Source organism: Camelus bactrianus, chromosome 7 (genome assembly GCF_048773025.1).
Source record: "Camelus bactrianus isolate YW-2024 breed Bactrian camel chromosome 7, ASM4877302v1, whole genome shotgun sequence".
In the NCBI taxonomy this organism is placed as follows: domain Eukaryota; kingdom Metazoa; phylum Chordata; class Mammalia; order Artiodactyla; family Camelidae; genus Camelus; species Camelus bactrianus.
The window spans coordinates 64,401,130-64,428,532 of record NC_133545.1 but is presented as its reverse complement, the minus strand read 5'-3'; the positions used below and the strand labels follow the sequence as shown (position 1 = coordinate 64,428,532).

Sequence of the window (27,403 nt, the reverse complement as noted above, 5' to 3'; positions counted from 1 at the left end):
CCCAAAACCTCAATCTCTCCTCTTTGCTCCCTGAGCCCTAGCAGTGACAGCTGCTCCCTTCAGTTACTATCTCCGCGTTGCCTCAATGTTCCCTCTTTCTTTTCAGTCCTCTAATGCCTGCTTAGATTTTATATCCTTATATTAAATGATCTCCGTGAAAATAACTAGTGTCTTTTCTCCTCACCAAACTCAGTCTGATATAATACATGAGCTAATTTTTTCTGTCCTGTAACTTGTCTACACACACACACACACACACACACAGAGAGAGAGAGAGAGAGAGAGAGAGAAAGAAAGCAAAATTTGACACCCAGTGGAGCTTCAATAGGAAGTGACTTTAGTTTTGCTACAAAGTTGGAAATACCCCTCCCCCCTGTTGGCAATGGTAGAAAACACACACATCATGGCTTACTTTTCAAGTGTTTTTTTCCTCATTGCCTGTTAATCATCAGTGTTTTGGAGTTAAACTCTCATGGTGAAAATTTTACTGGTCAAAATTCTTTATTTTACATAAAGGAAAATTAATTCAATCTTGAGCACGAAAACAGAGCTGTGAAAACTTCAAACGTTCCTATATTCACCTCCTGTGGCTGCTGGTAACAAATTACAACAAGCTTGGGGTCTTCAAACAACACAAATATGTTCTCTCACAGATCCAGATGCCAGGATTCTGATAACAAGGTGCCAGTGGGGATGAACCACCTTTGTGGGGTCCATAGGAGACCCTGTTCTCTGCCTCTTCCAGCTTCTGGTGGCTCTTGGCATACTTGGTAGTCCTCGCCCTGTGCCACATCGCTTCAGTCTCTGCCTCTGGGGTCACACCACCTCATTCTCTTTGTGTGTCTTCTCTGTATCTCTGTCTCAAACCCCTCTGCCTTTCTCTTATAATGATTACAGTTAGGACCCACCAAAATAATCCAGATGACTCCTTTCAAGTTCCTTAATCGAATCAGTTATTTTTCTATATAAAGTCATAGTCACAGAATCTGAGAATTAGGACATGGACATATCTTCTTAGTGGCCACCATTTACCCTACTCTAGTCAACCCTCAGTGATCCTTTATTCCATTTATCGTCTCCCTTTTAGAATGGGAATGTCTACAGCTGTTATACTATGTCTGTCCCATCACTGAACTTTGGAAACAGATAACTTGTTTTCTAGTTTCACAGGTCTACACATGGAGACGAATGTTGCTCCAAGGTGGATCATACCTAGAGTCTCACCTCTACCTTATTTAGATGATGTAGATTATTAGATTTGAGACTTTTTGAGCAATGATGTCTAGGTAAAATTTTGAAACTTGGGAGTTGATGATGAAGTGGGTTGAGACTTTCAGGGATGTTGGGATGGGGTGAATATATTTTGCATATGGGATGAACACAATTGGGGAGCAAACCCGAGGCTAGAATGTAGTTGGCGAACTGTGGTCACCAAATAGAGATGTCCACATTCTCATCCCCGGAATCTGTGAATATTGCCTTAAATAGCAGAAGATGTGACTAATGATCCCAAGAGAAGGAGCTCAGTCCTGATTATCCAGATAGACCCTACATGCAATCACATGCATTCTTATAAGAAGAAGGCAGAGGTTTTGACTCAGATCCACAGAAGAGAAACCACACAAAGAGGAGGCAGTATGATCACAGAGGCAGAGATCGGGTTAATACAGCTACAAGACAAGAAACAGCAAGCAAATGTCAACAGGCATCAAGAGCTAGGAGAGACAAGGAGTGGATTCTCCCCTAAAGTGTTCAGAGAGAGAACAGCCCTGCCAACTACTTGGTTTCAGACTTCTGCTCTCTAAAACGGTGAGAGAATACATTTCTATTGTTTTAAGACACCAAGTTTGTGGTAATTAGTTACAGTAGCAATAGGAAATAACACAGTTCCCAAAAGATAACAAAATAAGGAAGTGCAAAAATTGTTCCAATAACATTATTAAAATAAATACAGATTTGGGAAAAAAATTCACAGCCGAAGGACCTATATTTCTGCCTCCATTTTGGGGAGGGGGGAAAGTGGGAACAGACTTGATTGTCCTATTTCAAATAGTTTTTTAAGTACAAAAGTTATTTCTGTTCTGTTGCATTTTTTAAACTGTTGAAGTTATATGAGAGTTTCAAGAATCAAAAAGTACTTTAAAAATTTGTACATCATTAAATTTATGTAGCTAATTGTGAGCTGACCTTGAGATGAGTTAAGGCCGTGGGATTCAAGGCCACGATCAGAGCATGTTTGTAGTAGGCAGTAAATGATGACTGTATGCATGTGCCAATTATATAAGATTTAGAACAAAGAAAATAGAAGTACGCATGTGCTAGAGATATTCTGTAAGCCTAATGAACAAAGAAATTCACATCGCACATGTGCTGGCAGAGAACAGATAAAAAGCAAGACAGCGCATCATAGGCACACGCACCACCCTGTGGCAATAGAATAACGTGTTGTTAACCCCATGGTGTCTCCTGCTGAAGTTTGTCCGGTGGTATGGCAACTCCTTGTGCATTTTTTCTTTTGGGTCGCTCACCTTCTAGAACCCCGCGTCAGCCCCCTTCAGCTGACACTAATCAATTCCTTTTAATATAAATGACTCAATTTTTTTTCCACATGCAGCTGCACTGACATTCCTTGGATGATGTGTTTCTTAGATATTATAGAATGCCAGACTCTAGCAATTCAAATCATCTCAGTAGCATTTTCTGTTCACTACCTATAGATTTTCAACCTGAAACCTTTCAAATCAAGATAAGTGCTATTACAAGATAAGTGAAAGAAATTGTATTTGGTTGTCTCCTTAATAAAAGAGGAGAGGGCAGAAATTCTAGCATTTAACTTAATGTGTTTAACAATTTAAAATCTTCTAAAACTGTTTTCTATTTCTCTTACTCATCAAGCTCATGAAAAAAGTAATTTTCTTAAACATTAAGAACAAATTGTGACAGAAACAACAATTCACTTTACAGCCTCTTTCGAGTTGTAATTCTTGTGTGTTTCAAAACTCTTTTGAAGGATCTAGATATTATCATACTGGGTTAGATTCAGAGATCATCTAACAATCAACCCACCCAGTTTTCTGCCCTTCATAAGGTTTCAAGGAATGTGCTGGCTAACTTTAAAGAATTCTAATGTTTGAGAAAATCTTGGTTGCCCTAACTCATTAGATATGTCAATTGAAGAAGTAAGTAGCCTAATTTTGCTTTTGCTTTTTTTTTTTTTTTTTTTTTTTTAGTGCTGAGTGCTTCAAATGTGATCTCAGGAACAAATGGCTTAATTTAATATTTAGAAAAATATTTGCATGAAATAGCAAATTATATTCTGAGAGTACCAGAGGTCATTGGCTTCCAAGGTCAATACTAACTCCCAAGAGACCTTACTGTTCTGCTATCACCCACCTCAGGCATACAGCACTCTTGTCTTACAGGAAGTAGAAAAGCTTTCAAAGTACCCACCCTGACGAACGCATCAACAAACAGACAGACCACCAGACTTGAGCTTTAAATAGTGGGAATGGGGATAGTTTGGAGCCTAGAAATCTAAGCAGAACAGCCCACAATCACGGATAGGGGCAGATGGCAGAGGAGGGGAGTTAGTACCCAAGCTGCTAGGTATGTCAGTAAATAGGGACCAGCATGGCACACAGCCAGCCAGACTAAGAAAGGTAAAGTTACCCAGAGTAGAGCTGCACGTTAATCCTTGAACAGAGGGAGCTGAGCCTGAGACTTACTCTGATATCAAACACCTAATGAGGAGTCAGATATTTGCACAGTCTTAATGTCGCCTCACAGATTGTTTATTAGTTGCAGGGTCACAGGGAGTGTAATTATAGTGTAGATAAATCAAGTGATCAAAATTATCACCACATATGAGGGACAGATGAACACCTTAAAAAGAACATAACATCGCCTATCCAGGATCACAGCAAAGAATTAGACAATGTTTTTAAGGCAGTATTTAAAATAGCACCAAAAAACTATAAAATACATTACATATGATGGGATATACAACTTTAATGAAAACACTGAAGTATACCTAAATAAATGGAAATCTATCTCATGTCTGTGGGTGTAGCATATAAATGTCAGGTTTTTTTAATATCATAAAGATGTCAGTTTTTATATCACAAAAATGTCAGTTTTTCCCAAATTTATTTATAAATTTAATGCATCTCCAACCAAAATACCAATGGGGCTTTTCATAGAATTAGAAAATTAGTTGTAAAATTTCTATGGAAGAGCAAAGAGCTGAGAATAACACCTCAGAAGAAAAAGAAGGAGATTGGCCCCACCATATATTTAGATTGCCTACAATGCTAAACTGAAAAGGCAAATGGTATTAGCATAAAGAAAGAAAAACTAGCCAATGGAAAAGAACAAAAATAAGTCCATCCCATATACAGAATTTTGATGGCTAGCAGAGGTAACAGGGCCAATCAAGTGGAAAAAGAAAAAACTATGCAACAAAGGAAGCCAAAAACAGTGGTTATTCATATGAAAAATGTAAAAGAGATCTTTACCTCACCCCAAACATAGAAGTCATAAAATACTAATGTTGAAAGCAAAACTTTAAAACCAGAAGGTAATACAAGTTAACATCTTTTCTCTCCTTGAAATTCAGAAGGACAGATTCAACAAGTCAAAAATTTCCAAACTGTAGAGGAAAATACTGATAAATTTAATTATATTAGTACTAGACCTTCTTATCATAAAAAGCATTTTAATAAGAACAGTCGGTCAAGCTAACACTTGGAGGAAATATTAACAACACATAAAACTGACAAAGGATTAATGTTAAAATATATAAAGAACCTCTAGAAACCAAAAAGAAAAAACATAAAATATATAAATATGCAAACAATATAGACAGGTATTTATAGAATAAGAAATACCTATTGAGAATAAACAGAAAAAAAATGCTCAATAACACAGATAAATCAGAAAACGCAAATGAGAAACATAATGAAATATCATTTTAAACCCATTTGGGGAAAAAAACCAAAACAAGAAAACTGACAATATGGAATGTTGTAAACAATGGAGATTAGTGTGATTTCCTTACCCTTCTGGAGGTACAGGAACTTTGAAAAATAATTTGTATTATCTTATAAAGTCACATACAACCATATTCTGTGACCCAGTAATTTTCACATGGGCTGGAAAAACATGCAAAATGCCCATCAAGAAACAAATAGATAAACTGTGGTATATATCACAATGTTACACAAAACTGAGAATGGATAAAGTACAACTACAGCAACCTGAAGGAATAACAGGACAGGGTCAAAATGCCATGTCCTAGAAAGCAACGTAGAGTTGCAAAATTAGTACAACTTTTATCATTACTCTTCTATTAAGTTAAAAACAAAGTAAACTGAATACTATATCATTTAGAGATATAAACATGTGGTGTAAATACATTTCACAAAAAGCAAAGGATAACAAAATTTAGGATAGCATACATGTGTACAGGGAGGGTCTACGGGAATGGAATAGAACAGGCACTTAGAAATAAATGGGGTTTTTGATAGATTTCTAGTTCTGCCATTAGCAGTGATTTTCAGAGGGAGAGTGCCATATACAGACTAATGATGACAACGTGTCACCAACGAAGGATTGTTGTGATTAATAAAATTCTGTTCACCTGAGATTTTTTTTTAAGGACTATGAAGTTCTCTCACAGCATTCAGGGTACTCTGTTCCACACAAGATGAATTGTTTTATAAGAGTCTTTTGCTTTTTTCCTATTTCTTTTATGGTTCATGTTGTTACTTATTGGTAAGGAGAAGAAGAATGGAGAGAGAGTGGGCAAAAAAAAAAAAAAAAAAAAATCTCCAAGTCTTCTCTGCTGTCTCTGTTGCTGAAAAAAATGTAGCAGTCCCTGGAACCTAGGCATTTTCAGATATTACATTCATAATCACATCTACTTGAGAACAATCCAGAGAAGGTTCATGAATTGTCATAACTCAGAATCTTGCTCAGATGTAAATCTGAATAATATGTATAGTACTTCTCAAATTGTTGCATGCATAAGAATTATTCGATGTGTTTCGGGAAAAATGCAGATTCTGATTCAGTAGATCTGATGTGCCTGTGGGAAACCACATTTTTTACAAGCCTCCAGGTGATTCTGTACATTTTGAAAAACAATGTGAGCCTAGAGGTATGTACCTCTCAACATAGTTTTTTCTCATCAGCAGATTCCATGGCTATATTATTAATTGAGAATCTGAACATTTCAAATGGCCCTACAGCATCCTGGTGAATGTCAAAAGTGGACTGTAAATCTGAAACTCACATCTCACTCCTACCCAGTTATACCACATCTAACCATGAGCATCTTAGGGAGTCATTTTTAAGCTGCTTAGAAAACTTAAAGAAGCAGCATGGAAAGGTGGCAAATCTCGCCAAATACAGAATGATGAATACATTCTGTTTCTGCAATTTAATTTCCCTCTCCATTCCTCCAGTGGGACAGCCTGACACCATCTTGGTAACTACTGAGATTTCCCCACAGTTCACAGCAGCAGGGCTGCCTGGACCTTAGACACTCTTATCTCTACCACATGCAGACTTGAAGGCCTTGGCCAAACACAGTATACATGGCCAGATTCTATTAACTTCCATCTGGCAGCGACACAATCTAAGCAGTGCCAGCATTGGCTGTGACCATGGCTTTCAGCTTTGACTTTCAAGGCCAGTAGAGGCACATAGCCTTATACCCACAAAACTTCTTCCTGTTGGGCTCTGCTATCATTCCAGGGTGTGAGAGCTCCCCCTGCTGGTCTCCCAACTCTATTTAATTGAGGTTTCTGTTTATTAATCTTTTTACACCAGCAATTCTTGGCACTCCTTGGCTTGCAGCTGCATCACTCCAACCTTTTCCTCTGTTATCACATGGAGTTCTTCCTATGTTTCTCTATCCTCTCATGGTATCTTCCTCATCTTATTAAGACATCAGTCATACTGGATTTAGGACCCACCCTAATAACCTCATCTTAACCTGATTACATTTGCAAAGACCCTATCTCCAGATAAGATTGAATTCACAGGTACCAAAGGTTAGAACTTCAACATATCTTTTTGGAGGACACAATTCAACCCATAACACTACCCAACTCAGAAAAAGTTTAGATTTTCAGTCTCAAAAATCCTACCTTCCTTGATGTTTCTGATCAAAATGCTTGGTGCCATAAATTTCCTTCCTTCTGCCTCCCCTGCAATATCCCCTACATTTTTTTTAATGCTTTCAGGACTTCTAAGAGCTAGTAACCCCCACTAAGTCTATCAGAGTGGAGTCTGTTTATTTTTTTCATCTGCTTGGTCAGCACTATATCCCTAGCACCCAGATCAGTGCCTGGCACTCAGAAGGGCCAATAAACATTTCTTGAATAAATGAATGCTACAAAGGCTTGTGAAATACCTCACTCTCTGACTTGCCCCATACCTGCCCTTGGGTAAAAAGCCCAGAGTGAGCTAATTCCTTAAAGATAAGGAAAGGGGAATAAAAACAAAACAGAAACAGACTCATAGACATAGAATACAAACTTGTGGTTGCCAAGGGGGAGAGGCGTGGGAAGGGACAGACTGCGAGTTCAAATTTGTAGATACTGAAAGGCATATGTAGAATAGATAAACAAAATTATACTGCATAGCACAGGGAAATAAATACAAGATCTTGTGGTAGCTCACAGTGAAAAACAATGGGACAATGAATATATGTATATTCATGTATGACTGAAAAATTGTGCTCTACACTGGAAATCGGCACAACATTATGAACTGACTATAACTCAGTAAAAAAAATTTTTTTAAAAGATAAGGAGAGGAGAGTCAAAAAAGTTTTTTAAAGCACTTAATAACTAAAAATATTATCCAGTTACATGCTACAACAGCCAAAGGATATTTTCCAAGATAAACCAAAGTGATGTATCAATATGCAACTCAAGTGATTTATTAACATGTTAAAATAAATCATAGTCTTTTTTTCTTAAATGTGAGATAGGAATTTTAAATATGTGTGGCCTCATTTAATTTTAAGACTTACAGGCTTTTCAAAAAGTCATCAGAGAAATCATTAACTAGCAATGGTTGACCTCCTGAAACATGTCAGCCTACAATAAAGCCATGCTTAACACTAGCAGACTCTGACCCTGTGGTTGAATTTTGCACAACATGTTTTATAGCTTGGAACTGAGAGAAAGAGAATTATTTTCAAAAATCACTTTAGCAGGCATAAAGTCAAATTAAAGATGTTGGGGTTAGTGTTAACAAAAAATTCAGAGAAATCTTCAGCTATAAGGGACAAAGAAACAAACACAGTCCACACAAGTTCTTCCTTCAATAACAGAGCACGCCAGCAAGTCAGCACCTCCCTGCAGCAGACATGGTCCTCCATCCCAAGGTTTTCTGTCTCAGCCAGGCTCCTTACTGCCACCACTTGCATTATTCGCCAGTACTAGAAATTACCCTAGTCTATGTATTACTTCATGTACTCCCTATGTAGTCTTCTGTCTCATCTGGAGATGAGGAATCGTCTTTTTCACTGCTGAATGTCTACTGCTTTAAATCACACCTAACACATAGAAGTTGCTCAATAAGTCTTTGTCAACTGATTGACTAACATATCCAGTAGAATTTTTGATAACATGGAAATCATGAACCCAAAGGAAACTGGTAGAAGAATTATAAGAGAATTCCACCAGAAGAAAGAGCAAAAATCTGAACTGCCTGCAGATAGTGGGCCACAAGCCACCTGATAAATGAAGTGAGATACAGGTCAAAGAGTAATTTGAACCTAGTATTATTTGAAAATTGCAATTCTTAATAGAGTGGGAAAGGTGGAATGGGGGAAGGGCATTGTGGAGCTTTTATAGTTTCATAGGGAAAGAATCCAGGTGTCACTTATGTTTCAAATACTGAAAGGTCTTGCCAAGTAAAAGTTGGCACTTGCCATCTGCCTCTACAAGGATTAGGTCTCTAGCCACTGCAGTTGCTGATCTTCAACACACCCTCAAAGTTCAGGGTGGAGATCAGGAATGAGGCACTCCGTGCTCTGGGAAAACTGGCAGCACAGGTCTTCAGATAGATCTTTTCAGGAGAAGATTCTATGAGCCTAAATTCTTGCATCTTCTCACATATAGATAAGCACTAAAATCATTAACAGAGACATCTGCTCCTTGTGACTAGCAACAACCTTCTGCTAAGCTCTGCGACTGACTGCATGTATCCCCCTTGACTAAAATCATATATATAATATATATATACATTGACCCCTGCCCCTCCAAAGAGCTATCTGAGAGACTGTGTTCAAGGCTATAGTCCTCATTTTGCCCCAAATAAAATTTAACTCACAACTCTCACATTGTACATTTTTTTTCAGTCAACAGTCTATACTAAAATAGTTTTATGTACCTGAGTCACTACATTTATTTTCTTTATATAACAACAACAACAAAAAGACCTGCAGATTTTATGGAGCATAGTGAAATGCTAGTATTTATTCCATTTTACAGATGAGGAAACCAAAAGCTTAGAGAGAATAAATAACTACTCAAAGCCACAAAACCAGTAAGTAGAAAAATTGGACTTTGAACCCAGAAGATGTGAGTTAGAAAGACTAACAAGATCTCAAAGACACTCCATGGTCAATTCTGACTCTAGTGTTCAAGAAAGTCAATACAATTCAAGAACAAATCATCTTCCCTCTTCTCCTCTCTGAATTTGGATGCAGGCATATCACCAATTACTATAATTCCCATATTATTGCTCATAATTTTTCTAGCTCTTTTGTACGGAGGACCTCAAGGTATCTTTAGTCATTGTCAATGATCAAATTGTTAACATTTACACTTGTTATCAGACTATAAATCAGTTTAAAACAATTATCTATATCCTCATTGAATTGTTGAAAAATTGTATCATGCATTATCAAATAGCATCTTTCAACTGCTACTTTCTAAATCAGGTTGTGGCCTTTCTTCATGCTGTGGCATAATGCACTCTTAGCTTCTGAAAGACCAGAAGAAAAGGATATTCTAAAACACACAAAAATATTTAAATAAATAAATCTGAAAATCTGTGGGAGAAATAAATATACAAAGTAGACAGTAGTAGAGGAGAAAATAACTTTTTTCGAGGATTATAGCAAAGAACAGCTAATAAGAATGGAATATAGTTGAATTAGATACATCGAATGCATCGCCTCAAACTGTCTACACCTCACCTGACTTCTGGGACTTAGGCATGTTTCACTAAGTCATCACCTCTCAGACCATCTCTAGGAACTGGAATGCTGGATGGTTCAGTCACATGCAGCTAACAAAGCCTATACAGTTGTCCCTCCATCACTGTGAGAGATCAGTTCCAGGACACCTCACTGACACCAAAATTCACAGATGCTCCACCCATATATAAAATGGCATCATATTTGCATATAATCTACACATGTCCTCCTGTATAGTTTAAATCATCTCTAGATTACTTATAATACCTAATACAATGTAAATGCTATATACTGAGTAAATGTTAGGTAAATAGCTGTCGGCACACAAATTCAAGTTTTGCTTTTGAAACTTTCTGGATTTTTTTTTCCCAAATATTTTCCATTGGTGGTTGGTTAAATCTGCAGGTGTAGAACCTGGGGCTGACTATTGCCTCTGACTCAGAGGAAGTGCCAGCTACAGAACAACGAATCTGGATTCCATAGCTGCATTACCTAGTGACACAACCCAAATATGTGGGAGTATCAACTCCCTATATAGTTTATTGTGACCAGGAAGAGACTGAAGATGGGAGAGAGCCAGTAGACAAATTTGCTTTGCATTTCCCCTATAGTGGACCATTTGTGGGGGAAGGTGCTTCCAAACATCTGCCAGGAGACCTTTTGTGGCATTGGAAGGCCACCTGTGTTCCTTTGTGAAACAAAAGACAAACTCAGTAATGCACCACCTTATGTTATCTTTCTTCCTTCCTTACCTCAATTCCCCTTTTTTTATTCTCACTGCCATGGAATTGGATTACCAATAAAGCATCAGCACCTAAGCTTTACCCCAGGCTCTGCTTTCCAAGGACTCTAAAAACAGTCCTGTGTACTATTTCAAAGTTGTCAATGCACAAGGTATAAAACTGGGTATATAATGAGCCTTCTAATTAGTAGAAAAGGCAAATACATGATAAACAGGGATCATGCTGCTTATCCATAAAGCCCGGCAGAATTTTTGTGCTCAATACATATGTCAACTACAAATGTCCATCAACATCAGCATTTTAGTAGTGAAGCATGGTGGGGAAAATTATGTTTCCATGAGGCTACTTTTCCCATCTTTGAAAAATAAAAACACAATTACAAGTCCAATTTACAAGAACAGTTTGTTTCTTATGATGAAAAATAATGCAACCAATTATCCAAGGTACCTATCTAAAATTTAACTACCATTATCAAATAAAATGTAGGAATATAGCAGCAGAAACTATCAAAGGTACCTTAAAATCCACCAGTACCCAGCAAACCCTGGACTTCATGCAGCTGCCTCTGGTTATGTAGTCACCAACCTTTAAATTGAGAATAATCAGCTGAATTTCAAAATGGAATTATGCAAGTTTATTTGATTTCCTCTGCTTGCCTCTCATGAAAAGACATAAAACTGAAAATGGCTTCGTAGAGCGGGTAGAACAGTCAGGTGAATGCAACATACTGTCATCAATCCCATTGTTTCAGGAAGCCAGGGGTGTGGTAGGCACAATCAGGCTTCACAGCAAAGAACCATGAACCAACTATGAGACACCAAAGAATGAGGCAGCAATTCTGCCCAAGGAAGTGAATGTACTTTCTTTATTAAACTCTCCAGGGAAATTAGAAATGGTAAGTAAAGAGATTAAGAGAAGAGACACTAAGAGAAACCCTTGACTTTTCTCTAACCATCGTAAAATTTTACCAGAACAAACTCTTCAAGCCATGAGGATTACAAGTCATGAGGATTGCCTGGTCTAAGAGCCTTTTAATAAGAGGTTTGCTGATTATCTTGAAGATTCTTAAAGACAACAAAATGCAAACAATTGCTCCTGTCACATGAACTGTTTTTAAAGCCTTCCGCTTTGGTACATTTGGGGCAGTATCAATTAAAACCAAATGTGGGTTAACAGCACAAGAGATAAATAAGTATAGGTCTTGGAAAATTATAAGATACAGTCAGTATTTATCCCTGATTTATCAGAGATTTGTCTCTGAGAGCTAAAAGGCAGAATCCTTCCTATTAAGAGAGTCTTTGCATTATCAATACAAGGAAAGACTATATTTAAATAAGCTGCCAAAATACCCCCTCCCAAAAAAAGAAAGAAAAAGAAAAAGAAAAAAAACAGCTCAGTAACAATGCAATTTCATTTGCTTCTGTTGGTGTTTGAAAGCTACAGTCTCTTTAGTTCTATAGCTAACATCCTGCTCTGGATTTGGGAGATTCTTTATCTTTAGGGCTTTTCCTTCAATGTCACTTTCACTGTGCTCTAGCCAGACATCCTATCAGTGGTCATCTTCTCTCCTAGGATAAAATTATTCTTAATCACTGCACCTACGCCTACCCTTGTCCCACGGTAACACTAGCAATGGGATGTATGCCAGGATCTGTAAGAATTTCCAACCATCAAGGAGAGACGATCTTTTTTAAGGTCATGCTGCTCTCAGATCTTTCTCTGGCTTCATTAGAACTGAAATATTTTGTTTACTTTTTCTTTGAGGTCTTGCCTCATTTCCAGTTACAATGGATTATGACAGATAAGATGAATTGATTTTTATATAATTCTAGATAATATATTATCCTTTCTAGAGAAAATAATAGTCTAACACTTAAATAAAAAAAAAAAATTTCCGTCACCATGGAACACAGGTGGGAGGAAATTTTTGGTCAGGAGCCCTTTATTTTCTCCTCCAAATCACAAAAAATGGAAGGTTATCCAGCTGACCTATGCAAAGAACTAGTCCTAGGTTAGAGAAACAACTTAATAGCCTTGGCATACAAAACAGCAATTTAAACAGCCAGGTAATGGATTTCCAGGGTCAGACTCTGGAACTCAACTATCGACACAGCTACAAACGCAGTGACTGTACAGCTACTGCAGGGCTGCTTTTATTGCCAAGGTTGTTATACACACATAGATTTCAATATATATTTTGTCCCTCTCAAATTGCCATCACATTGCTAAAAAGCAAGAACATTCAGACCAGAAAATTGAGTTATTTTTTATAAGTAAAGTTAAGTAGACAGCAGCTGCAGGATTAATATATTCCCTTGATTTACTTTTTATTTACAGATGCACATTTTCATTAGCTGGGATTTGAACAGAATGGATTTTTACAACAAAAGCAAGAGCAGCCCAATTCTGGCTTTTATACACAGATGGGCTCCTCTCTGTCTCCCTGGACAGTTTTGAGTGCATCTTCTCCCAACACAGCCTAGATGCATCTATTTGTAATGTTCAGCTTGCAGCCTCGAGGAAGAGTACATAACTTCCCTCCCTAATCTGCAGAGCAAATCTCAGATGCAATGTGTTTTCTGTAGATGCAAAGAAGTCCTGGACACTGGGGCTGGAAATGCAAACAATTTCTTTTTCCCCTTCCTCTGATGTAAATTAAGGCATTTCATGCCTCTGAGATGATTTCGTCAGTTATCTATCTATATTTGCTACAATGATTTCCTAAATGGCCTTAGGCTGTATTACCTCCCCTTGCCTCAGAAAACAATCTAATCTGTATTCTAAGTGTCCCAGGCTGACCGTTTTGTTTGATCACAGTTATTAGACTGTTCTCTAATGCTCTGAAATGTTTATTGTTTTAGACTTTGAACCGCAGTAGTTATAAAATAACCACAGATTCTCAAAATTCCTTATATGCGGTACACATTCTCACTGACCAGTCCTATTTGTGCTGATGCCCAAGAAATGCTTGCTTACTGAATAAATGCACCACAGACGTGGCAGAGAACTTGAATGTCTCTAATTAAACAGCCCTGCCTTTTGGAAACGGTGCTGCTAGGACATCATCAGGAGCTCTGGGTTAGGATGTTACTGAATTTTCTGTCAGAGGAACAATACGGTATCCCATACTATCAGGAAACGTATAGGATGTGATGCTACTGAACTAGCCGAGGCAGTAAATAGGCATCAAAATGATGGATGGTGGATATCTAGAGTGCTGGATGGAGGTGATAGGACCCAAAGTCATCATGACTTCAGAAGTACAATTGCAGAGGGCATCTGAGCCCTGACCCCAAGATATGTGCCCTGCCTTTTTCCTTATTCTTATTCCTTACTAGGCTCTCAGGTTGACCAAAGGAAGTTAAAGAACTGGGGTGGCAGTTAAGATTTACACACTCCATGCTTTTATCCTTATCTCTGTGCCTAAAAAAATTAGGGAACTTGGTTGAAAAGAAAAGACAGGAATTAAAACATGAGCAAAGTGACCAGGACATCTCCCTGCTAACTCTCCTCCTTGCAAGCCCATTGTCTGAGGCTCAACTTTCCACTTCCCCCTGCCACATTTCTGTCCATATTTATGGATGAGTGGGTTACCATGAGGCAAAGACAGATTAGTTTAAAATCTGAAACTATAAAATGTTTGCTTGTTGGATTACATCTCCCAGTTGTTTTACCAGTAGCGTGGCAAGCAGGGTGACTTGAAAAAGTAAACAGCATCACCCCTTTCCATGCCAAATACAGAAAAAGAGCTAAAATTATGCTCCCAAGCACCGATGGCGATCCCTACTCTAGCAAACCCGAATGAGCAATACACCTTTTAAACTACAGTGGTGAAAAAGGAAGCTCAGTTCCCTATCCAAAGGATATCACACAGCCAGAATCCCCATCAGCTCAAGTTTTACATGCATTTCCAGGTAAAGATCTGTGCACCAAATTTCAAGCCAGAGTATATTTTCCAACAGTTCATCTGATTTCTTGAAATCTGCGATATTATAATATCACTCTCAGTTTCAAGAACCTGAGTGGTTAAGTCACAATTTAAATGTCCCTTCTTACCAAATCCTGTGGAAATAACCCTCTTTGAACTTGACCTTCCTTTTAGAGGCAATATTTGTTGTGGGGAATTTATAGTCAGTGTTTGGTGCTTAGGTTTTATTTGTCCAATTTTTTAACGTAGCATGAGTTCTTCTGAGATTCACCTCTGCTTAGCTAAGGCAATCATAGAATAAAAACAAATACATAAATAAAAAGGATTTTTTTTTCCCAGAAATACTGACACAACCTTAGCCAGAATGGAGGGAGTCACGCAGCCGTAATAATAAAAGTAGCAAACGTTAGCAATCTGCTTCATAGCATGAAATAAAATGTATTTTCGTAAAAACATGAGCACGGCTCCAACTGTAATTTTTCACATAGCTGCGATAAAAGAACGATAAAAGTGATAAGGCATAACAATTCCTGAGTAAACACACATATAAAATGAAGTGGAAGCTCAGATCTAAAGTGTTTTGTTTTACTTGCAGACTCTAAACATACCAGGGCTGATGCTTTAATTTTTTTTGAACAGCTATCAATTTTGTTCACTTGTGCAATTTAATGGATGCTAAAGGCTTCCAAGAAATATGCTGCATTAAGAGATATTCTCCCTCAGCCTGTGCATATGACACTTTGTCACTTCGAAATATTATACACTTTTGAATAGATATCCTATCTAGTGCCTCTTGATAAGAAAAAAATAGCAAAAGCAGTCCCAATGAATCTTTCCTGTGGAGAAAAGAATTTCATCCCCTTCAAAATTCAGTGATTCTGTCCCTGCCTCTCAGAAATGTGTCTCTCCCAAGGTAAGAGAACACTTCTTTAATCATGAGAACAAATGGGTATTTGTCCAACAATGAGAACAATTCTTTTTCTAAAGTAGAAATATATCTTCTAGAATGTTCTTGGGGCAAATAAGTGATTTTTAAAGCACAAAAATGATACAAGATACTCAGAAAAAAAAAGATGATTACATATTTTCATAAGTATTCATCACTATCTCTGTAGAATACTCTGTGACCTTAGGATCAAGGCATGGTTAAAGCACAGAAATAAGTACCAAACTTATTATTTCTCCCTTAGAGTAAAGAGCTGCTCTCCCACCCACATTAAGTCTGTGAACCCTTACGTCCAGTAGCCACAAAACACGTGCTAAGCTGTGGCTCTCATCTTCTAAATGCCTTTCCCCTTGACGTGGTACACAACATTTATTGATTCATTGTTTTTTGTTTTTTAGCAAACATACATTAAAGCACCTCCAATGGGCAAGGGAGCATAGAGACTATTACAATAGTTGTGGTAGAACTACCTGTTCAACAAAGATCTGTGTTCCCACCCCACAGTGTCAGGGAAGCATCTTCTAGCCAGACGCTCTATTTCCTGGTCTTTCTTTGCATCTAGCCATGGCCAGGTGACTACAAAGTGTAAGCAGAAGAGAAGTCCACCCTTTGGGCCAACCTGGTTAAGAAGCCTAGGCTTCCTGTCTACTCACTCTTGTCATTATATGGCATCCTTGGAAGCCACATGTTGAAGACAGCAGTGCCCCGAGATGGAAAAAGCCTGGTGGCTACATCAACATACAGAAGACTGTCTGCCAGAGATCACATTGAAGTGTTGTAAAAGTGAGAATAAACGTCAGTTGTGCTAAACTATTTTGATTTGGGGATGTATCTGTTAAAATAATTGACACAATCCTATATAAGAATCTTGTTCTCAGGAGCTTACCTTTAATTAGAGAGAGAACTACTTTGAATACTTTTGGAGAAAATAATCAGATATATTTCTCTAAGATAACATGGGTGATAAGGCAAGTAACCAAAAATTATACTTTATAATATCATCAACATAGTAAGATTAAGGGGTCTGAGACTCAAAGCAAGGCAGGATCAGTTAAATCTAGAGTTGGTGGAAAAGGCAACATGAAGAAGGAGCCCTTTTAACTTGATTTCAAATGATGGATAGCAGCAATGACAAGTAAGAAATGAAGGTGAAAGGCATTTCAGGCTCAGGGAACTGTGTGATCAAGCAGGGAGGAAATAAAGTGCAATGATTTGGGAACAGCGAGTCATCTGCATAAAGGATGACAGCCTGCACAAAAGTAACCAAGAAACAGTTAAACATAACCTCCCAAGTTGCTATACTTCAGCACTTCCTGATGGCCTGATGTGCAAATCCTAAAGTCACAACTTTGGCACTGTGGAGGGATCACTATGTATTGGGAGAGGGTCATCTCATCTTAAAAGTTTTTTCTCCTTTTTCCAAAACTCCAGGCACTAGAACACTTCTATTACAATTGTAGATAATGAGAGAGTGATACAAGGGTTTCAAAGATCTGAGAAGTCACAGAATAGAGAGGGACAAAGCACATACCTGGTGAGCTCCCACGTGAAAAAGGAAGTAATTCCTCTAGATATTGACATTTTTCAAGATGATGAAAGAGACAGAAATCCTCTAGGCCCCAAAATGTGTGCATCTGTAGAGTTGTCAGTGATGACAGTGCAAATAATACTACATCAATTAATTACAGGGCTTTCTTCAACTTTATAAACGAGTTTAAAAAAACTCTGATCTTAAAATTCAAAGATCTGATAAATATTCTTTCGGAGATGGACATCATTCACAAAGAGTGACTGGGAAATCTAGATGATGAAAGGAGGGGACAGTATAGCTAAGGAGTTCCCCAACCTGATTTTGAAGGAATTGAAAATTAAGATCAGAATCCTACCATGCAATAATTATTCTTCAATATTCCTTTATACTTGAGTTGATAATTTAGAAGATTATGAATAACTTTCATTCCATAGTATAAATATGCTCATTCTTTAGAATGTTTCTTTTAGGAATTCTTTTATTGACAAATGATAAATTATTCAATAAATAATGTTTATCAAGAAAACATATCTATATTACATTTCAGTTTACATATAGAATTGCTCTTTTATAGACAAATGTCTATTGGCAAACAACTCCACTTCTCTGCAAAAGGCCAGATAGGTCTTGTGCACAAAAAGAGAGAACATTCTCCTTTCTTCAAAGTCCATCTTTGTCAAGGGTGCAGAAAAGACCCACTGTTATGGACTCAGTATTTGTGTCTTTCCAAAATTCACATGCTGAAACCCTCCCCCTCATGTGATGGTGTAAGAGGGTGGGGCCTTTGAGAGGTAATTAGAAATAAATGAGGTCATGAGGGGGAAGACCCCATGAATGGGATTAGTGCCCTTATGAGAGTCAGGAGAGAATTTGCTTCCAATCTCTGCTCTCCGTAATGTGAGGACACTATGAGAAGTTGGCAGTCTGCAAACTGGAGGAGGGTTCTCACCGGAATTCAACCATGCTGGCACCCTGATCTCAAATTTCCAGCCTCCAGAACTGTGATAAATAAATTTCTGCTGTTTAAAAGCCACCCAGTCTTTGGTATTTTGACTAAGACACTTGCCCAAATTTAAACCACTTCCTACTACCTCCTTTTTAGAAGCTTAAAGCACAGAGTCTGACTATGAAAAGAAAAATGTTCCCTTGCTTTTGTTTGCCTGTTTAAAGGCATACATAGTTTTCAAGCTTTTTTGCAAATATTAGGTTTCCTAGTGATCTGTGTTGCCTGTTCAGCTTCTCTTGGGCTAGGGAATAGAAGTCAGAGGCTCATTTCCAAGAGAGTACTGTGTAGAAAAAAGCTGCAAAGAAAAGGTGTGGAGTGAGCAAATGAAGCAAGCTTAACAGTTTCCTCCAACAGCTTGGCAATAGCTTTGCGTGCCCAGACTAACCATGCCAATCCTGATTCTCACTGCCAAATACATCCTTCCTTGCTGTCCTCACTTCTTGTCCTATTATCTTGCTTCTTCCTACCCTATGCTACAATAATTTACAGGAAGAAAAGTTTGGATAAATGTATGTATGCTTTAAAAAGAAATTTTCATTTAAATTGATGCAAACGTCAAAGGAAGACAAGAATATCCCCTTTCTGCACAGATGAGTAGCTCTTTTTCCTTTAAAAATTTTTTTTTCAGAAAATCTAAAATATGTAAAGCTGGAGATTATTTTGGATAGCAAAGAAAGGATATGTACTCTGAGCATAAATAAGAAATTTTTTCTGAAACCTTACTTCTTGCTATCATGGAAAACAAATTAGCACCATGCATTTTCTTAAGAACATTTTCCCTGAAAAAAATATTAATGACTTAATTCAAAGACCTAAACTTGAATCAAATTTTCTCTTTGGTAATCTCTGACTCCACATGATTCCCTGGGCCTTCTCTCCCATCTGAACCACCTTCCCCTGGTTAGTCCTCCATGGAGTCATGAAAACAGGCTACATAAAAATGCAGCCTTCATAGCACTACCCCCTGGATAAATTAACTCAATACCTAATTCCAGCTTTAAGAAAGCATATACAAGGAACTATATTCAATATCTTGTAGTAACTTATGGTGAAAGAGAATATGAAAACAAATCATACATATGTTCATTTATGACTGAAGCATTATACTGTACACCAGAAATTGACACAACATTGTAAACTGACTATATACTTCAATAAATATATATTTTTTTAAAAAGAAAGCATACAACTCACTACATTATCTCTTTTTTTAATGTGCCAACCTCACTTCCTCTCTCCCATTTCCTTACCCTCCAGCAATAACAACTTACTTTGATTCATATTAACATACCATAGTGTTTCATGCCCCCAATTAATTTGTTCATTCTGCTTGTTTTGCATGCAATAAACCTCTCTTCCTTTGTTCACTTAGTGAGCTCCTACTCATCTTCCAAACCCTTTGTATCAGTCAGAGTTCATTGTAGGAAAGAGAAGCCACTCCAGGGATATCAGATAGGAAGGCACTGAATGCAGGGAATGAAGTGTCAAGGAAACTGTTGAGAGGATTAGAGTAACACAAGTCAGGGGCCACCAATAAGCTTTCAGGTCACAACTCTGCAGGTGTGATCCAGAAATTGAGAGCTGCTGCTGACAGTCAGAGGTCAGAAAGCCACCAGAACTACTGCCTATGTCACAGCTGCCCCTACAGCCAAGAGGGATGACTTGGCAGTGAAACAAGGGGTCTGATCACTGTAAAAAAAGAAAAACAATGTTTGCTGGATCCTTATGTGTCAGCTGCCATCACTGCTGAAGGGAGAATGATTCTATTTATTCCTGCTTTGCAAATTGTGCGCTACTGCATCTCATTACAGTTTTTAGCCTTTCAACCTCTATCAAGGTATAGGGACACTGAAGAGAAGGAAATAGGTGCTGAGTATCAATGTTAGGAATCACATCCTCTGTTAAGCTCTTCTATGGACCTTCCACCTTCTAAGAGTCTTGGTTAATCATTCCCTCCACTATATCACCTCTTTACCAAGCATATTCTTCTATGATTTGAGTAGTCCCACCATGTTGTAATATTTGTGGGCATATATATAGTTCATATATTATAAATACCTGATTATTATTTTATTCATCTTTTTAAAATCCCCAGTGCCTAGCATAGTTTCTGGCACATAATATGTCTCCACTTAATATAATTAAGTAGCATTTCAATTTGCAAAAAATATTAACTTTGAAAGGCAAAATTCTCAGATTCAATCTTCTCTTTCAGTAGATTTGAAAAATACATAGAGCTGGAGAGTAATGACACTGAACTCTCTTGAGATTTCAGTAAATTCTCCTTTTGATAGAAGAATAATATCTCAGGATTTTATTCAATTAAAATGCAAATTTGAGGATTCTTTGGTTCTAGTAGCTATTCTACTCATTGTACTCTCCAGTGATCAATTTGCTCTTCCCAATAGAAGATAGAAAATCAGGCATTTTATTGCACTGCTTTAAATTATACTTCATTTATGCATTGTGTTAAATAACCTCTGGGCATGCTTATAAGCCTCACAAGGGAAAACACAGCAAGCAATTTGCATTTATGTGCTAATATAGACTAAATATCAAAAGAATGTTCAAATAAGATTCAGAATATATTTTTATATCCCACTGATAATAATTGCTTTATTAGAGTGTGGAAGGAGTGGGGCAGCTCTATTGTCACAATGTAGCCTGTGTACAGTCCTATGATTCTAAACCACCAAATAATGTATTTTTAAAAATCCTTCCATTAACAGTAAATGCTGGAGAGGGTGTGGAGAAAAGGGGACCCTCCTATACTGTTGGTGGAAATGTAATCTGGTGCAGCCACCATGGAAAATAGTATGAAGCTTCCTTAAAAAAAACTAAAAATAGACTCACCATATGATCCAGCAATCCTATTCCTAGGCATACATCTGTAGAAAACTCTAATTTGAAAAGATATATGCAACCCAATGTTCACAGCATCACTGTTTACAATAGCCAAGACATGGAAACAACCTAAATGTCCATCAACAGATGACTGGATAAAGAAGATAGAATACTACTCAACCATAAAATGAATGAAATAATGTCATTTGCAGCAACATGCATGGACATAGAGATTATCATACTAAGTGAAGTAAGTCAGATAGAGAAAGATAAATATCATATGATATCACTTGTATGTGGAATTTAAGAAATGATTCAAATGAACTTATTCACAAAATAGAAACAGACTCACGGACATAGAAAACAAACTGATGACCAAAGGGGAAAGGGGAGGAGTGATAAATTAGGAGTTTGGAATTAGCAGATATTAACTACTATATATAAAATAGATAAATAGCAAAGTCCTACTGTATAGCACAGGGAACTATATTCAGTAGCTTGTAATAACCTATAATGAAAAAGAATATATATATATATATATATCTGAATCACTATGCTGTGCACCAGAAACTAACACAAAGTTGTAAATCAACTATACTTCAATTAAAAAAAAAATTCTATAGACGTACAAGGTTCCTCTGGACTCCATACAAACACCCACTTGTCCACTGGAGGTTTGAAGGGAAAACTAAGACATAGTAAAACTAACAGTGCCTTTTTAAATACTAAGCTAGAAATGTTTTATGTAAAATTATGTCATGTACTAAGAGAATATTATATGGCTAAAGACGAATTTACCTTTTAGTTTCTCTTAAATTCAGTAATAAGAACCGAAGGTAAAATTAGACTACTCTAGAGAAAAATTAAGAGCAGACATTGCAGTCACAAAAAAAAAAAAAAAAAAAGAGCAGACATTGTAGTTATCAGTAGAGAAATTAACTGCAGGAAATATAACTTCCATCATTAGCTCTAGGTAATTTGAAATGTTTCCCTTGACCTTTACAAAGAAGGAAATGAGGTGCCTAGAGCTTATGCTGAGAATATCAAAGAAGCAGAATTCATCTGTGTTATAGCCTAAATGTATCCTCCCCAAATTCATCAGATATTGAAACCCTAACCCCCACTATAGCTGTATTTGGAGACAGGGCCTCTGAGGAAGTTATTAAGGTTAAATGAGGTCATGGGGGCAGTAGAGCTGGGGAGGGAGAGCTGATCTGATTGAATTAGTGTCCTTGTAAGAAGAGACACCAGAGAGCTCACTTTGTCTCTTCTAGTATCACAGAGGAACAGCCATATGAGGACACAGCACAGGGAGAAGGCAGCCATCTGTAAGCCAGAAAGAGAACCCTCATCAAAAACGGCTGAGCTGGCATCTTGATCTCAGACTTCCAACCTCCAGAACTGTGATCAAATACACTTCTGTTGTTTAAACCACCCAGTCCGTGATATTCTGTTATGGCAGCTTAAGCAGACTAAGGCGGATCATCAAGCCAACCAAAAATCCTTCCCCACTCCTGCTCTCACCCACACAGAGCACACCTTCAATAAAAGCTGAGGGCCTGGGAAGGGGCATATGAGAAGCAGGTGAAAAGTACTGAAGTTCTTATGCACTGCGATTAAGGAAAATGCCAAACATATACTTTGTCCCTCTGAGATGTTTCCCTTAAGAATACTCCTGATATAGATATATGAATAAAATTAATGTTACACTGATTTCAAATGCGTAAGTGTGACTTGGCCACCCAAGAAAACCCGGGGCAACATGTCTTCGTTTAGAGCACTGGATTGCAGTAATAGAAACATGATTGTAGGTTCCACATTCTCACCCATGAGAACTGTGGAAGTTATTTACAGTACACAGTGTGTTAAAAATTGTTCTAAATCTTGGCGTTGCAATTGATACTAAGAAATAATATCTTTCAAATCATTTAATTATAAGCTAAATCTAAGAGGTAGAAACATTCTCACCATTAATCAAATTAATACTTGCAGGCATCGGACCCACCATTTCCTGGAGAAAGAATAATTGTAACTAGTAAAGGTTGTATCCCAATTAAATTGGTTTCCTCCCTGTCTATTGCCAAATTTTGACCACTTATAAGGACTGCTCTCAGATTTAAGCTGTGATCTAAAAACTCTACATTCAGAAGTGCCTTTAAATGATCATAAATACTGTGCCGGTTATAAAGCTTTTACTGTTCAGCTCCAAATCTATCATGTTACACTCTTGTGATCCTGAGGCTAAGACCGTGAAAACTACTCTTGTCCTTCGTCAGCCTGCTCCCTGTTTGGTGCAGCCTGGAGGGGACTGTGGGAGAGACTGGAAGGCAGAGGCAAAAAGGGAATTACTCCTTCCTGTTCCCGTCTCTCTTGTCCAGCGCTGGCCCTTCATCCCAACACCAGCACTGGCATTCCTAGCACTAGTGTCACGGCACCCTTCTCAGATGACTTACAGTAACTGAGTCATGCCTCCTGCCCAGTAATCTGAGTCCCAGTTTACACAATCCATACTCTTCTAGACTCTGAAAATCCTAACATCTTTGCTTGTGTGCTCCAGAAAGCTGTGCTTTCTACAGTTGTTATGGCTGGACTTTCCCGTTTTGCTCTTTGAGCTTTACTTAACCAATCCCTAGGTTAGACTTTGTTGAAATACCTGGTGTAGTTCCTGTTTTCCTGAATGGATCTTCACTAATACACAGATGGAAAATGACATTTAAATTTTAGGAAGGTGGACTCAAGTAAAATTTATTTTACATTCCAACTGGACTACTTGAAATTAAAAACTAGCTCAAGCACAAATGGATTATATACATAAAAGACTAATTTCCTTTAGAATCACTTTTTGCCTATACAGTTCAAACAAGCATAGGTCTGGGGATTTTCTATACAGAAATGGAATTATACCATGTATTTCATTCAGCACATGAACTACTTAACTCTGGTGGCAATGCCTGAAAGATGAGAGGAGAAGCAAAGGAGACTTTAACTTTTGACTTGGTTCTTGTACTGAGCGTTTTACTTTTGTATTTTAATTTTTTAAAACTTTGTGCTGTTGAGGCAAACGGTTTTAGGTTTTTTTACAGGCTTGTTGACAGGATGACCAGCATTGACATGTTAACTGCCTAACACACTCTCTGGCACACAACAGGTAACCAATTACAGGCAGACATTAACAGACCAGTATTGGCCTCAAGCTTCACCTAAGATGGTAAAAAAAATTGCTCACTATAGTTCAAGCCATGTAACTGTCTAGTCTGTTTTCTTTGTGTTGAATGTCCATGAACACTGAACACAGATGTGATTTCAAGCCAAAATAACAAATCTTATCTTCGAATTTGTCAAACATGGTAGAAAAAAAAGATGACCCTAACAAAAGATGATCCTTTTTATCACAATTTTCTGCTTTCGCTTCTGCTCTCACATAACAGCTGTGCTCCAACCCACTCCTGCCCCACACCAAAAACAAGACAAAACTTCTTCCAGAAGTTCCTCTCTGGTTTCCCTTTCCTTCCTAATTCTCCATCATAAAATCTCAAATACTGACTATCAAACATAACCCACTTTGGAAAGCCCAGGAGGGGAAGAGGTTGAGCAGGTCAGGCCAGAACACATTTGAAGTGAGTGGGGAAGAGAAATTCCAGGAACTAATAGCAGATAACTTACATTCTTCCGTGCTTGTCAAGCCTGTGCAGGTGGCATGGTGCTAAAATTCTCTGCGTCTGTAGTCTGAGGGCTCCAGATGCATCTGCCTCTTAGGACGGGGATATCCTCTCTGCAGAAGCAACATTTTTCTTGTTAAAAAGACAAGTGAGAATTTTGAACTCATTTTTGTGAGAAAAGTCACATCTGTTTAGAGTGGTAGCTTCCATTTCTGTGGCTCCATGACACCTCTATGCCATCTTCCCAGGCAGTAAGTCACTAGAGATATTGCGGTATATTCACTTCACACTCAGCATCCGATAGTCACAGTAGCTCAAATATACACAGACTTAGGAATCAGGAGACAGAGTTATAATTCACTTTTTGTCAACAAATTCATGCTAATTTGTGGGAAACAATATTTGTGCTCAGCTTCACTATGAAGACTGAAAAAAGAAAAAAAATACCTCTTCCTCCTTCCACTAAGTCACATAAGTGAAGTATCTAAAATATATACAATAGGAGGAACAGGGTGCACACACAGCAAGTAGTCACTGGTTTCCTCCTTGAAATATAAGGTAAAAGTAGATGGAACTTAAAGGATGGTAGAAATAGTAAAATTCAGAGCTGATGAGGAAAAATATGCAACATCACTCCCAAGAGAAATGAACACATCAAACAGCCAAGGCCAAGAGGGGAGAGAAATTACTACAGCAAGAAAGAGGAATAGCTGAAACTAAAATTTGACTGCAAAGACACCTAGGAATAATAAAGAAGAAGATGCTCTAATGTTAATGAGTCCATCTGCCCATCCCAGGTAGCACTGCCAGAGTAGGAGGTTTACCAGCTTTTTGTCATTTTACTTTTAACCTTTTACTGAATCACCAAGGGAAAGCTCTTATCCCAAAACAGACAAATAATAATTTTTTCACAAACCAAACCCATGGCAGTCTATGATGTCATCTCCAAATTCTGACAGTCTATCACTCCTTTTAAGGAAAAAAACCAAAATGCATCACAGCTCCTTCTGATAATGTCATACATTGGGTCAATTTTCTTTTACTTTCTTTTACTTTGTTTTGTTTTAATGTAGAAATCTCTCACCAAAAATTCATCCTGGGATATTGTTCAAGTGTCTTTTAGTTTTCTCTGAAGAGACGAATAGCCAACCCATAACAAGACTTGTTCAAGGCCTAGCGTCACTACAAATGCTATGGCATAGTTTGGAAAGCCACCGTAATCCTTATCATTGCTCACAGATAGCGATCAAGTACAAAAACACAGCGATCTGAGTAACAGCCAGTTACCTCGTCACTCTTTACTGCAGAATGTTGTCCTTCATCAATGTCAGTCCCAAATCAACTGGTCAGGACACAGCCCCAGTTACAAGCCCCCTTTTGTTTTCTGTTCAATGTATTACAACCATTCTGTATATATGTTTGCTCCTCAACCTCAATTTGCAGAAAAGAACTGCAAAAATCTATTGGAAACCTCAACTTTTACACAACTACTTGGAAATCATTTCTTTGATACTGGCGTAGTGTCAGTGAAAAGGACAGTAAAAAAAAAAAAAATACTACCCACTTGAGGGGAAAAAGAAATGCCCTCAAGAGTTATGTTCAAGTACAAAAGAAAGGTTGAGTGATTGAAATTCTTTTGCAGATAACCTGAGGGGGAGTGGAAGAATACTAATAAATCGGGCCTTAAAAAAGTGTTAGCCTACTGACCTCAGCACTCTCTCACAGTGCATGAGTATGAAACTCTTATTTTTACAAAGAAAAATAAAAGTACTGAGAAGTTATGAATGTCAGTAAGAGGCAACAATGGTACAGAGAATTTAACAAACCAAAGGCAAATCCAAGACTTGAAATCCATCTCAGGCAATGACCATCAATAGGCTAAGAAAGACATCACCAATGTTCTAGACCCATGTCAGAGGCACATCAAAAAGGGAGACCCTTTGTCCAGCTGCCACTCTCCCTAAATCCTGTAACTCCTACTGCCACAGCTTGTTGGTTGGTATCAACATTATCTTCCTAGGACTGATTCTGTGTCAGCTAAATTTTATACAGGCGCTCCCTGCAGACTGACATCACTGAAGAACATCATTCCTCTTGGGGAAAAAGTAGAAAAGATGTTTTTATTCATTCTGTATGATGCCAAATAAGAAATAGCAATCCTGAGTCCAGGAAATTCGACAGCCAGGATGGGGAAACACTGAAACTGAGCATAATACCATGGCAGGCAAATTTTTAAAATCTGAATTTTTGTTCCTCCCTATCTTTCCCCTTTCCCCTCCCCTAGAGAGAAAGAGGACCCTGTACCTCTTTACCTCAGCGAAGATACGTGACATGGAAGAAAGTAGGATTGATGGAGTTAAAAGAAACTTTTTTAAAATTTTATTTATTTGCATTTGGAAGGAGATAATTCGGTTTATTGAATTAATTATTTATTTTTAAAATGGAGATGAAGGGGATTAAACCCAGAATCTTGTGCACGCTAAGCACATACTCTACCACTGAGCTGTACTCTCCTCGCTGAGACAAA

The 27,403-nt window shown here is 37.8% G+C and overlaps 1 long non-coding RNA gene across 1 annotated transcript in view; it reads right to left on the bottom strand.

Annotated features, from left to right (window-relative positions):
• The window catches only part of LOC141578177 (uncharacterized), a 441,124-nt gene that overhangs the window by 331,113 nt on the left and 82,608 nt on the right, over nucleotides 1-27,403 (bottom strand). The window contains exon 2 of the long non-coding RNA XR_012508243.1: nucleotides 24,881-24,989. This is a non-coding gene — a long non-coding RNA (uncharacterized LOC141578177). The remainder of the gene's footprint in view (nucleotides 1-24,880; nucleotides 24,990-27,403) is intronic.